Source organism: Rhinopithecus bieti, unplaced genomic scaffold (genome assembly GCF_001698545.2).
Source record: "Rhinopithecus bieti isolate Rb0 unplaced genomic scaffold, ASM169854v2 scaffold_2574, whole genome shotgun sequence".
Lineage (NCBI taxonomy): Eukaryota > Metazoa > Chordata > Mammalia > Primates > Cercopithecidae > Rhinopithecus > Rhinopithecus bieti.
In genome coordinates, this window is record NW_016804493.1 from 4,184,252 (window position 1) to 4,196,483 (window position 12,232).

General features: G+C 37.5%; 1 long non-coding RNA gene across 3 annotated transcripts in view; it reads left to right on the top strand.

The window, feature by feature from the left end:
- Window positions 1–3,658: 3,658 nt before the first annotated feature.
- LOC108527409 (uncharacterized) overlaps window positions 3,659–12,232 on the top strand; it is a 28,448-nt gene continuing 19,874 nt past the window's right edge. For 2 of the 3 annotated variants that reach the window (XR_001884801.1, XR_001884800.1), the window contains exon 1: window positions 3,659–3,835. This is a non-coding gene — a long non-coding RNA (uncharacterized LOC108527409). Of the gene's footprint in view, window positions 3,836–11,103; window positions 11,203–12,232 lie in introns of all 3 variants that reach the window. The other variant, XR_001884802.1, reaches the window with a different exon arrangement.

Consider the following 12,232-nt stretch of genomic DNA (forward strand, 5'->3'; position numbering starts at 1 on the left):
ACCCTTTCCAATGAGGGGGTATACCAAGTACTAAGAAAAAGATGGTTAAGCAGATGTTGGCATCTTTGTTGCTGCAGACATGGTCAACATAAGAAAGAAGAGACTGCTTTTGCTTCTAAGTGGAGATGACTTGCAAGTCACAAAGATGAAGTCTCACTCACTCTGTCTCCCAGGCTAGAGTACAGTGGTGCAATCTCAGCTCACTGCAACTTCCACCTCCTGGGTTCAAGCGATTCTCCTGCCTCAGCCTCCCGAGTAGCTGGGATTACAGGTGTGCGCCACCACACCTGACTAGTTTTTGTACTTTTAGTAGAGACAGGATTTTGCCATGTTGACCAGGCTTGTCCTGAACTCCTGACCTCAAGCGATCTGCCCACCTTGGCCTCCCAAAGTGCTGCAATTACAGGCCAGGTATGAGCCACTGCGCCAAGCCACAAAACATTTTTTGTTTGTTTGTTTGTTTGTTTGTTTGAGATGGAGTCTCTCTCTGTCGCCCAGGCTGGAGTGCAGTGCGCGATCTTGGCTCTCTACAACCTCCGCCTCCCGGGTTCAAGTAATTCTTCTGCCTCAGCCTGCCAAATAGCTGGGACTACAGGCACATGCCACCATGCCCTGCTAATTTTTGTGTTTTTAGTAGAGACAGCGTTTCACCATATTGACCAGGCTGGTCTCGAACTCCTGACCTCATGATCGACCTGCCTCGGCCTCCCAAAGTGCTGGGATTACAGGTGTGAGTCACCGCACCAGGCCAAAACATTTTTTAATATATGCATTTCCTTAGATCTTTGTGTATTCGTTCCAGAAATTTCACTTCTCTTCCAAGTGTAGAAGACTCATAGCTCTTGGCAATAAACTCGGCATTTAACATGCAGAGTTATAAGCAGGAAGTCAACAGAGGGGAAGGATTCACGCTGAACTTTTCTGGCTTATACAAAAGGGAAAGCATATATTTCCTTAACTTTTCTTGATAAGGATTAGAGGAACAAACAGATGCAAAGTCCAGCAGTCCATTCACAAGCATTTACTGCTGCTTGCCCTATACCACTCACTGTGCATGATGCTGGAGACAGATATTGAGCTGCCTGCATTCAAGAACCATAGACTAGGCAAATGCACTAACAATTAGCATACTTTCAACTATTCAGTATATACTAATTGCACCCACCGTGTGGTAGACTTTTTGTTAGATACTGGGAGTTCAGGACAAGATAAAGATCCTGGCATTAACATGATCCAAACAGAGTAAATCAGAAATGGAATGGGGACATTGGGAGAGGCAATGAAACAATTTCTATGATTGTTTAGGGTTAAAAATGTTTGTATAGCATGTGTTTCTTGTTTGATGGTCTGAGATTTGATCATTATGATCTTACACATTGGATGCTAAGACATTTTTAAAAGAAAAAAAGAAGGTCATGATTTGTCAGCCTTATGTGTGCTCTCATTAATGCACTCTGGCACTTATAATGACAATTTGTAAATAATCAGGACTCCAAACATTTAATTATCACAACCTTTCTTTACTGTCCTTATTTTCACAGTCTATAGCTATGTTGTCTAATCCGGCAGCCATACGAAGCTATTTAAATTTATATTAACTAAAAGTTAAAAAAAAATTCAGTTCCCTGGTCTTACTATTCTCATTTGAATTGTTCGATATCCACTGTAATATGGTATATTTTCATTATCACGACAAGTTCTGTTAGACAAAACTAGTTTATCAGTTTCTAACATAAGAAAATAATCTTCCAACTCAAACCATATTGTTGCCAAACATGTTTCCATAACATTTTGTTTTTTATTAATAAGCTAACTTTTTTAACTCTAGTGCACAAACTCAACATTATTCATCTTACAATCATTACAATAGTAATTAATGAATACGTTTCTCTGTTAGATCTGTTCTCTACCCAATAGCACCACCATATGAAGCCATCAAATTTAAAGTAACACTTTTGAATTTTTTAATATTCGATTTGAAAACACCATTTAAAATTGAATACAACAAAATTAAACCAACAGCCTATTTCCTTCAGGAGATTCTCCATTGAGGCCACACTAAAAACATATCCCTTTCTTCTTGGACACTTACAAACCACTTGTAACAGAAATTTTGGAAATTCTGGATTTTCACAGCACAGTGTGCTTCTAGATTTTGTTTCCTAGAGTGAGAGGCATTGGAGGGAATCGATTTATATATATTTCTTCAATTAAAGGAACTTTGAGATTCCTTTTTTAAATTCAAACTGACAAAATATCAAGTACAAACAGTAGTTTAGTTGCTATTAGGTAAAAGATTATCAGACTTGATGATGGTTGAGCTCAATGCTCCTCTTTGTATATTTTATTATAGTTATTCATATTGGATGAGAGAAAATTCAACATAATTTCAAATAGCCATTGGACAAGGGAAGCAAAATACTATTGTGCAGCCATGGCCTTTTGTGAATAGACTTTTCTCTGGCTTCACCCACAAAACATCTTTTTTTTTTTTTTTTTTTTTGAGACAGAGTCTCACTCTGTTACCAGGCTGGAGTGCAAGGTGTGATATTGGCTCACTGGAACCTATGCCTCCTGGGTTCAAGTGATTCTCGTGTCTCAGCCTTCTGAGTAGTTGGGATTACAGGCACACACCATGCCTAGCTAATTTGTGTATTTTTAGTAGAGATGGTGTTTCACTATGTTGGTCAGGATGGTCTCGATCTCCTGACCTCATGGTCCGCCTGCCTCAGCCTCCCAAAGTGCTGGAATTACAGGTGTGAGCCACGGCACCTGGCCCAAGAACATCTTTTTAACAAAGATTTAAGATGGCCTTACCTAATTTCCTTAGCAAGCAAAGGCAATTTTTCTATCCTGTGTTTAATCTCAGGTTACCTAGATATTCTTACATGTTTCCAAGTTACTCACTTAAGTTTAGAGGTATATCTATACTTGGAAATATGGCAAAATCCTCTCCCTAGTATGTTCCTAGTATATTATTCCCTAAGAATAATATCTGTGCTCCCAAAGTAAATCTTATAATCTAGAATTACTTCTGGAACATCACCAGAGCAAGGTAATTTGTAGTTTGGCCACCATTTCCAAACCAGCAAGTCAGCAAATCAAGTTTTCAAGTCTTAAAAATCTTTCACCCAAGCAGAAAGTAGTTTTACACTTCTGTGTTAAAAACTGGTGCTATTCTTGGATCTCTTTAGAACATTTTGTTGGGAGGAAATGAGGCAGCCTTCCAAGATGAAATACGAAAAACCAGAAGTTGATTAAGGTTAAGGTAATGTAGAAAATGTTAATGTAGAAAACATTTTTTGAGAAACTTCATTTGTGTTTAAACAAGCCACATGCTTTCGAATGAGCTCCTGCTACCTCTTCCATTTCCCTCTCCCTTTTATCTCTCCCCTCAAACCTGCAGATCTAAATTTTTCACTGCTGTAAGTCTAAGGTACAGAGAGGTCTGAAGCTGTCTTAAAACATAATTCACATACTTAGCCTGTACGTTTACCGCTTTACCTATAGATGCATAATTCATAGGATTATCTTTTGAATACCGTTTCTTTCTCAAGACATTTTCCCCTATTTTTTGGTACCGCTTTCTTCTAGATTCCATGATTTCTGATGAGAAATTAACCCAGAACCTATATCCACTGGAAATGTCTTTCAGGAGGAAAGAGGAAATCAAAATATTCTCAGATGAAGAAAAGCAGAGAATTTGTCATCAGGAGACCTGCCCTAAAAGAATGGCTAATGGAAGTTCTCTAAACAAAGAGGAGATATTGAAGAAAAAAATAATAATAAACTTGAAGTATCATAAAGAAAAAGGAGCACAGTAAGCAAAATATGGGTAAGTGCAATAGGCTTTCCTTCTTAATACCTTTTATAAATTATGTTTGATGGTAGAAACAAAAAAATTTTAACGCTGCTTCATATGACTCTTAATGTGCCCTGTAGAGAAAATCTTGAAGACAATTATAAACAACAGAGAGTAAGGGACTTAAAGGAAAGTACAGTTTCTATGCTTCACTCAGACTTGTGAGATGATGACACCAGTAGACTGTGATAAGTTATGTATATGTAATATAATACCTATAGCAATCACTAAAGGAAGTTATGCAAAGATATTTACTCCTAAGCACTATAGATAAAACCTAATGAAATTCCAAAAAAAAAAAAAGTACAGGTAACTCGCTTCAAGTCAGTAAGAAGAAACAGAGAAAGAAAAGCCAGAGAGAATAAACAAAAATATAAAGTAAAATTGCAGACCTAAGCCCTAATATATCAATAACTACGTTAAAAGAAAATGATCTGTAATTGTCCTGGTTGCCTAGGACTGTGGGGCTTCTTGGAACACAGGACTTTCAGTGTTAAAACTGGAAAAGACTTGGGCAAACCAGGATGAGTTGGTCACTCTAGTTACATTTTTTTTAAATCAAGGTTCTACAAAATACCTTAAAAGCATTTCCTGCTATGCCACTGTAAACTTTTTTTACTAAAAAAAAAAAAAGGTAAATGTCTAAAGACATCAATTAAAAGACACAGATTGCAAAGTGGATGTAAAACATGATTTCACTATATGCTATCTACAGAAAGTCACTTAAAATTTGATATAGGCAAGTTGAAAGTTAGAGAATGGAAAAAGATGTACTACACAAACATTAATCAACAGAAAACTGGAATGGTTATATTAAATATAAACCATTTTGTAATGTAGATTTTAAAGCAGATAAAGTAGATTTTAAAGCAAAGAAAATTTCCAGAGACAGAGAAGATTTTTATATAATGCTTAAAGGGCAAATCAGCCATTAAGACACAATCCCAAATGCGTATATACCAAACAACAGCTGAAAATATGTAAAGCAAAACCAACAGAAGTAAAAGAAGGCATAAGGCAAATGTACAACTGTAGTTGGAGACTTCAACACCACCTTCTCAACAATTGATAGAACAAAACAGAAAATCAGCAAGGATAGAACAACACAACATCATCAACCAAAATAATCGAATTGACATTTACAAAATACTCCAACCAACAATAACAGAGTATACATTATTTTCAAATGCCATTGGACATATACCAAATTAGACTGTATCCCGGGCCAAAAACTCAACAAATTTAAAAGAATTGAAATATACAGAGTGTGTTCTCTGACCAAAATGGAATTAAACTGGATATAAACAGAAGGACAACAGGAAAATCTCCATACCCTAGAAAACGAAAGAGCGCATTTCTAAATAACCCGTGAGTCAAAGGGGAAGTGTCATGGGAAATCAAGAATACATTGAACTAAATGAAAATGAAGATGAAAATACAAGGTCGGGCGCGGTGGCTCACGCCTGTAATCCCAACACTTTGAGAGGCCGAGGCGAGGAGATCATGAGATCAAGAGATCGAGACCATCCTGGCCAACATGGTGAAACCCCGTCTCCACTCAAAATACAAAAAATAGCTGGGCATGGTGGCGGGCACCTGTAGTCCCAGCTACTCGGGAGGCCGAGGCAGGAGAATTGCTTGAACCTGGGAGGCAGAGTTTGCAGCCAGCCGAGATTGCGCCACTGCACTCCAGCCTGGGCAACAGAGCCAGACTCCATCAAAAAAAAAAAAAAAAAAAAAGCCAAGGCGGGCAGATCACAAGGTCAGGAGATCGATACCATCATGGCTAAAATGGTGAAACCCCGTCCCTACCAAAAAAAAAAAGAAAGAAAGAAAATAAAAAATACAAAAACCTAGCTGGGAGTGGTAGCCGGCGCCTGTAGTCCCGGCTACGCCAGAGGCCGAGGCAGGAAAATGGCGTGAACTTGGGAGGCAGAGCTTGCAGTGAGCCGAGATCGCACCACTGCACTCCAGCCTGGGCAACAGAGCGAGACTCCGTCGAAAAGAAAGAAAAGAAGAAAAGAAAAGAAAAGAAAAGAAAAGGAGAATGAAAGAAGGAAAGAAGGAAGGAAGGAAGGAAAATGAAAATACAATATATCAATATCTGTTAGCTAAAGCAGTGCTATGAGGGAAATGCAAAGCATTAAATTACTACATTATAAGAGAAAAAAAACTTTCCAACCAAAAATCTAAGTTCCTATCTCAAAACCTAGAAAACAAGAGTTAAACAAGCCCAAAGCAAGGAGAAGAATTAAAATATTAAAGAGCAGAAATGAATAAAATTGAAAACAGAAAAAAATAGAATCAGTGGAATAAAGAGCTGAGTTTTGAAAAGATTAAAATTGACAAATCTCTAGAAAGATTGACAAAGAAAAAGGAAGTTATAAATTACTAATTCCAGGAATGAAAGAGAAGATATCACTGCATATTCTGCAAAGATCAACGGATAATAAGGGACTACACAAAACAATGCTGCACATATAAATTTGACAACTCAGGTGAAATGGACCAATTTTTAGAAAAGGCAAACTACCACAACTCACTCAATATGAAATAAATAATTTGAAAGATGTTATAACTATTAAGAAACGTGAACTTATCATTTAAAACTTCTCTTAAAAACATCTTCAAGCCCAGATGATTTCTCTGGAGAAGTCTACTGAATGCTTAAAGAAAAATTAACATTGTGGGAGGCCAAGGCAGGCGGATCACAAGGTCAAGAGATCAAGACCATCCTGGCCAATATGGTGAAACCCCGTCTCTACTAAAAATACAAAAATTAGCTGGGCATGGTGGTGCACACCTATACTCCCAGCTACTCAGGAGGCTAAGGCAGGAGAATCGCTTGAACGAGAGAGGCAGAGGTTGGAGTGAGCTGAGATTGTGCCATTGCACTCCAGCCTGGGTGAGAAGAGTGAAACTCCAGCTCAAAAAAAAAAAAAAAAAAAAAGAAAAATTAACACCAATTCTACACAGTCTATTCAAGAAAATAGAATAATAGGTTACAGTACAAAAAAGAAACCTACACACCAGTATCTCTCACAAATACAGATTTAAAATTATTAACAAAATATTATTAAGCAGAATTAAGCAATATATGAAAAGAATTATGCCTTATAACCAAGTGAAGCCCTTTTCAGGGATACAAGATTGGTTTAATATTCGAAAATCCATCAGTGTACTCCACCATATTAACAAGCTAAATTTAAAAATCACATGAGCATATCAATTGATGTACAAAAAGCATTTGACAAAGCTCAAACCCATTAATGATAAAAGTATTCTCAGAAAAAAAAATAAAACTATGAGCAGCAGAGAACTTCTTCAACCTAATGAAGAGTGTCTTTAAAAAGTACAGATAACATTTTACTTAGTGGTGATTGCTTTCCTAGTAAGATTGGGAACAAGGCAAAGATGTTCACTCTCACCTTTCTTCTTCAACGTAGTGCTGGAAGTTCTAGCCAGTGCAATAATGCAAGAAAAGAAAAAGCCATAAGACTGGAAAGGAACAAATAAAACTGTTTCTATTTATAGATGGCATAATTGCTTACATTTTTAAATCCTAAGGAACCTATTAAAAAACACACACATACACACGCTTGTGGAAAGTGGGAGCTAAATGATGAGAACTTATAAACACAAAGGAGGAAACAACAGACATTGGGTTCTACTTCGTGGGGAGGGTGGGAGCAGAGGGAGGAGCAGAAGGGATAACTATTGGGTACTGGGCTTAATGCCTGGGAGATGAAATAATATGTACAACAGTTTCCTGTCACATGTGTTTACCTATGTAACAAACCTTACATGTACCCCCAAACCTAAAATAAAAGTTAAAAAAAAAAAGAAATAAGTGAGTTCAGCATGATTTCAAAATACAAGATAAATACACAAAAATAATTATATTCTATATACTAGCAATGAATAAGTAGACACAAAATTGAAAATAAAATACCATTTAGAATTGTTTCCAAAAATGAAATACTTAGTTTTCAATTTAATAAAACATATATAGGACTTGTACAGAGAAAACTGCAAACTATTGATGAAGAAAAGTTAAAGAAGACTTCAATAAATGAAGAGACACACCATATTTGTAGATTGAAAGACTCAACATAGTATAAATACATCAATTCTATCCAGAAGGTTTAGTGCAACTTCTATTAAAACCCCAGCAAGACTTTTTGTATATATAGGTAGTTTATTCTAAAATTTGTGTAGAAAATAAAAAGAACTGAAAGACATTACTGAAAAGAAGAATAAAGTGAGAACAATCATCCTACCTGATTTTAACACATTTTTTAGCTTCTTGAGTAAAAGAGTAAATGATTTTAACACTTATTATATAGCTACAGTAATCAAGATTGTGTGGTATTGACAGGCAGAGATACATAGGTCCTAAAACAGGATAGAGAACCCAAAAAATACACCCAAACAAATATGCTCAAGTAATGGCAAAGGTACAATATCAACTCAATGAAGGAAGGACAGTCTTTCTGAACAAAATGATGCTGGAGAAATTTCACATCCATGGGCAACAGAAATGAGTCTCAATCTAAGTCTCACATCTTACACACACAAAAAAAGTCTCACAGTGGATCATGGCTGAAATGTAAAATGTAAAACTATAAAGCTTTTAGAAAAAAAAAAGCATAAGAAAAATTCTAGGCGAAGAGTTCTAAGGCTTGACACCAAAAGCACAATCCAGAAAAGGGAAAATGTATCAACTGGACTCCCCCAAAAATATTTTCCTCTAAAAAAGATCCTATTAAAAGGATAAAAACACAAGCTACACACTGGGTAGAAATATTTGCAAAACCACACATTCCACAAATGGCTAGTATTGAAAGCATATAAAGAACATTCAAAACTCAATAGGGGGAAAAAAAAAGAAGCAAACAACTCATTATTCATTTAGATAATAGGTAAAAGACATGAAGAGATGTTCACCAAAGAGGCTATACAGATGGAAAATACGCAAATGAAAAGATGTTCAACATTAGGCATTAGGCAAATGCAAATTAAAACCACAATGTGAAATCACTACGCAGTTATCTAAATGGCTAAAATAAAAAATAGTGACAACACTAAATGTTGTGAGAATATGGAGAAATTGGGTCACTCATACATTGCTGGTGGAAATGTAAAATGATACAGCCACTCTGAAAAACAGCTTGGCAGATTTGTGTGTGTGTGTGTGTGTGTGTGTGTGTGTGTGTGTGTGTGTGTGTGGAGGGGGGTGGGGCGAGGGGGTTGTTGTTGGTTTTTTTGTTGTTGTTTGTTTTTGTTTTTTTTGACAGGGTCTCACTCTGTCACTGGAGTGGAATGGAGTGGCAGGAGTACTGGCTGCAGTGCAGTGGCAGGATCCCAGCTCACTACAGCCTTGACCTCCCTGGCTCAGGAGATCCTCCCACTTCAGCCTCCCAAGTAGCTGGGATCACAGGGTGAGAGCCAGTCAGTACTCCTGGCTAATTTTTATTATTATTACTATTTGTAGAGACAGGGTTTCACTATGTCGCACAGGCTAGTCTCAAACTTCTGGGCTCCAGCAATCCGACCACCTGGGCCTCCCAAAGTGCTGGAATTATAGGCATGAGCCACCATGTCCAGCCTTCCCTAGCTTGGCAGTTTCTTTAAAGAACTAAACATACAACTACTTTATGACCAGTCTTGGTTTTGGGGGCATTTATTCCAGAGAAATAAAAATTTATGTCCACTCATGACCAGGCATAGTGGCTCATGCCTGTAATCCCAGCACTTTGGGAGGCCAAGGCAGGTGGATCACTTGAGGTCAGGAGTTCAAGACCAGCCTGGCCAACATAGCAAAGCCTTGTCTCTACTAAAAATACAAAAAATTAGCTGGGCATGGTGGCACATGCCTGTAATCCCAATTACTGGGGAGGCTGAGGCAGGAGAATCACTTAAACCCTGGAGGTGGAGGTTGCAGTGAGCCAGGGTCACGCCACTGCACTCCAGCCTGGACAAAAGAGCAAGGCTCCTTCTAAAAAAGAAAAAAGCTTATGTCCACTCAGAAACCTGTACATGAATGTTTATAGCAGCCTAATTAGTAATCGCCAAAAATTAGAAACAATCCGGGTATCTTTCGATAGGTAAATGCTTAAACTAACTGTGGTACATATGTACAAAGCAATGCTACTCAGCAATTAAAAGGAAAGAACATTGATACATGCCACAACCAGGATTAATCTCCAAAGAATTATGCTGAGTGAAAATAAGCCAATTCCAAAGGGTTGCACAGTGTATGATTGCATTTACATAAAACTCTTAAAATGACAAAAGTGTAGAAATGGAGAAGAGATTAGTGCTTCCCAGAGGTTAAGAAGAGGGTGAGGATGAGATGGAAGCAGATGTAGCTATAAAAAGGCAACATGAGGGCAACTGTGGTGATGGAAATGTCCTGTAGTTCACCTGTATCAAAATCCTTATCAGGGTTGTGATATTGTGCTATAGGTTTTCAAGGTGTTACCGCTGGGGAAAAATGCATAAACAGTACATGAGATCACTCTGTATTATTTCTTACAATTCCATGTAAGTCTATAATTATCTCAAAATTAAAAGTTTAATTTAAAAAATTAACAGGATGGCCGGGTGCGGTGGCTCACACCTATAATCCCAGCACTTTGCGAGGCCGAGGCGGATGGATCACCCAAGGTCAGGAGTTCAAGACCAGCCTGGCCAACATAGTGAAACCCTGTCTCTACTAAAAATACAAAAATTAGCTGGGTGTGGTGGCGGGTGCCTGTAATCCCAGCTACTCAGGAGGCTGAGACAGGAGAATCACTTGAACCCAGGAGGTGGAGGTTGTAGTGAGCCAAGCTTGCACCACTGCACTCCAGTCTGGGCAACAAAGAGTGAAACTCCATCTCAATAATAATAATAATAATAAATAATAATAATAATTAACAGGAAAGACGAGAGGGACAAAATGATCAAAACCAAAAAAGAAGACTCAAATATCATCCAGATATTGGATTTTTTAAACAATAACTTTAAAATAACTATTCATAGTATATTCAAAGTAATAGAAAAAAAGATGGAAGAAATGTGTTCAAAATAAGAAGCTGAGATCTATAAAAGTAACCACTGGCATGTTTTAAAACTAAAAGTCTGAAATTAAGATCATGATAGATGTTTTAAAAGTTTTTATATAACAAATTAAAGTGATGTAAGATTATAGAAGGCATAGCTCATGTTAATACATGTCACTTTATTGTACTTCACAGATACTGCAGTTTTTACGAATTGAAGGTTTGTAGCAACCCTGCATTATTGGCACAATTTTTCTGCAATATGCTCACCTTGCATCTCTGAGTCACATTTTGGTAACTCTTCCAATATTTCAAACATTTTCTTCATTATTATATCAGTTATGGTGATCTGTGATCAGTGATCTTTGATGTTACTATGGTAACTGTTTTAGGGCACCTCGAACTGCATCCATATAAGATAGCCAACTTAACTGATAAATATTAGGTGTGTATTCTGACTGCTCCATTGACCAACCATTCCCCCATTTTTCTCACTCTCCTTGGACCTCCCTACTCCCAGAGACACAACAATATTGAAATCAGGCCAATTAATAACCTGACAATGGCCTCTAAGTGTTCAAGTGAAAGGAAGAGACACACATCTCTCCCTTCAAATCAAAAGTGAGAAGTCATTAAACTTAGTGAGGAAGGCATGTCAAAAGCCAACATGGGCTGAAAGCCAGACCTCTTGTATCAAACAGACAAGGTGTGAATGCAAAGGAAAAGCTCTTGAAGGAAATTAAAAATGTTACTCCAGTGAACACACAAATGACAAGAAAGCAAAATAGCCTTATTGCTGATGTGGAGAAGGTTTCCATGGTCTGGAAAGAAGATGAAACCAGCCACAACATTTCTTTAAGCCAAAGCCTGATTCAGAGCAAGGCCCTAACTCTCTTCAATTCTGCAAAGGCTGAGAGATGGGAGGAAGCTGCAGCAAAGTCTGAAGTTAGCAGATGTTGTTCATGAGGTTCTTTCCTTAGAAAAACACTGTCTCCATAACGTGGAAGTGCAAGGTGAAGCAGCAAGTGCTGATGTAGAAGCTGCAGCAAGTTATCAGAAGATCTAGCTAAGTTAGTTGATGAAGGTAGCTATGCTAAACAGATTTTTAAGATAAATAAAACAACCTTATATTGGAAGAAGATACCATATAGGACTTCATAGCTAGAAAGGAGAAGTCAATGCCCGGTTTCAAAGCTTCACAGCACAGGCTGATTCTTTTGTTAGAGACTAATGCACCTGGTGACTTTAAGTTTAAGCCAATGCTCATTTACCATTCAGAAAATCCTAGGGCCCTTAATAATTGTGCTAAATCTACACTGCTGTT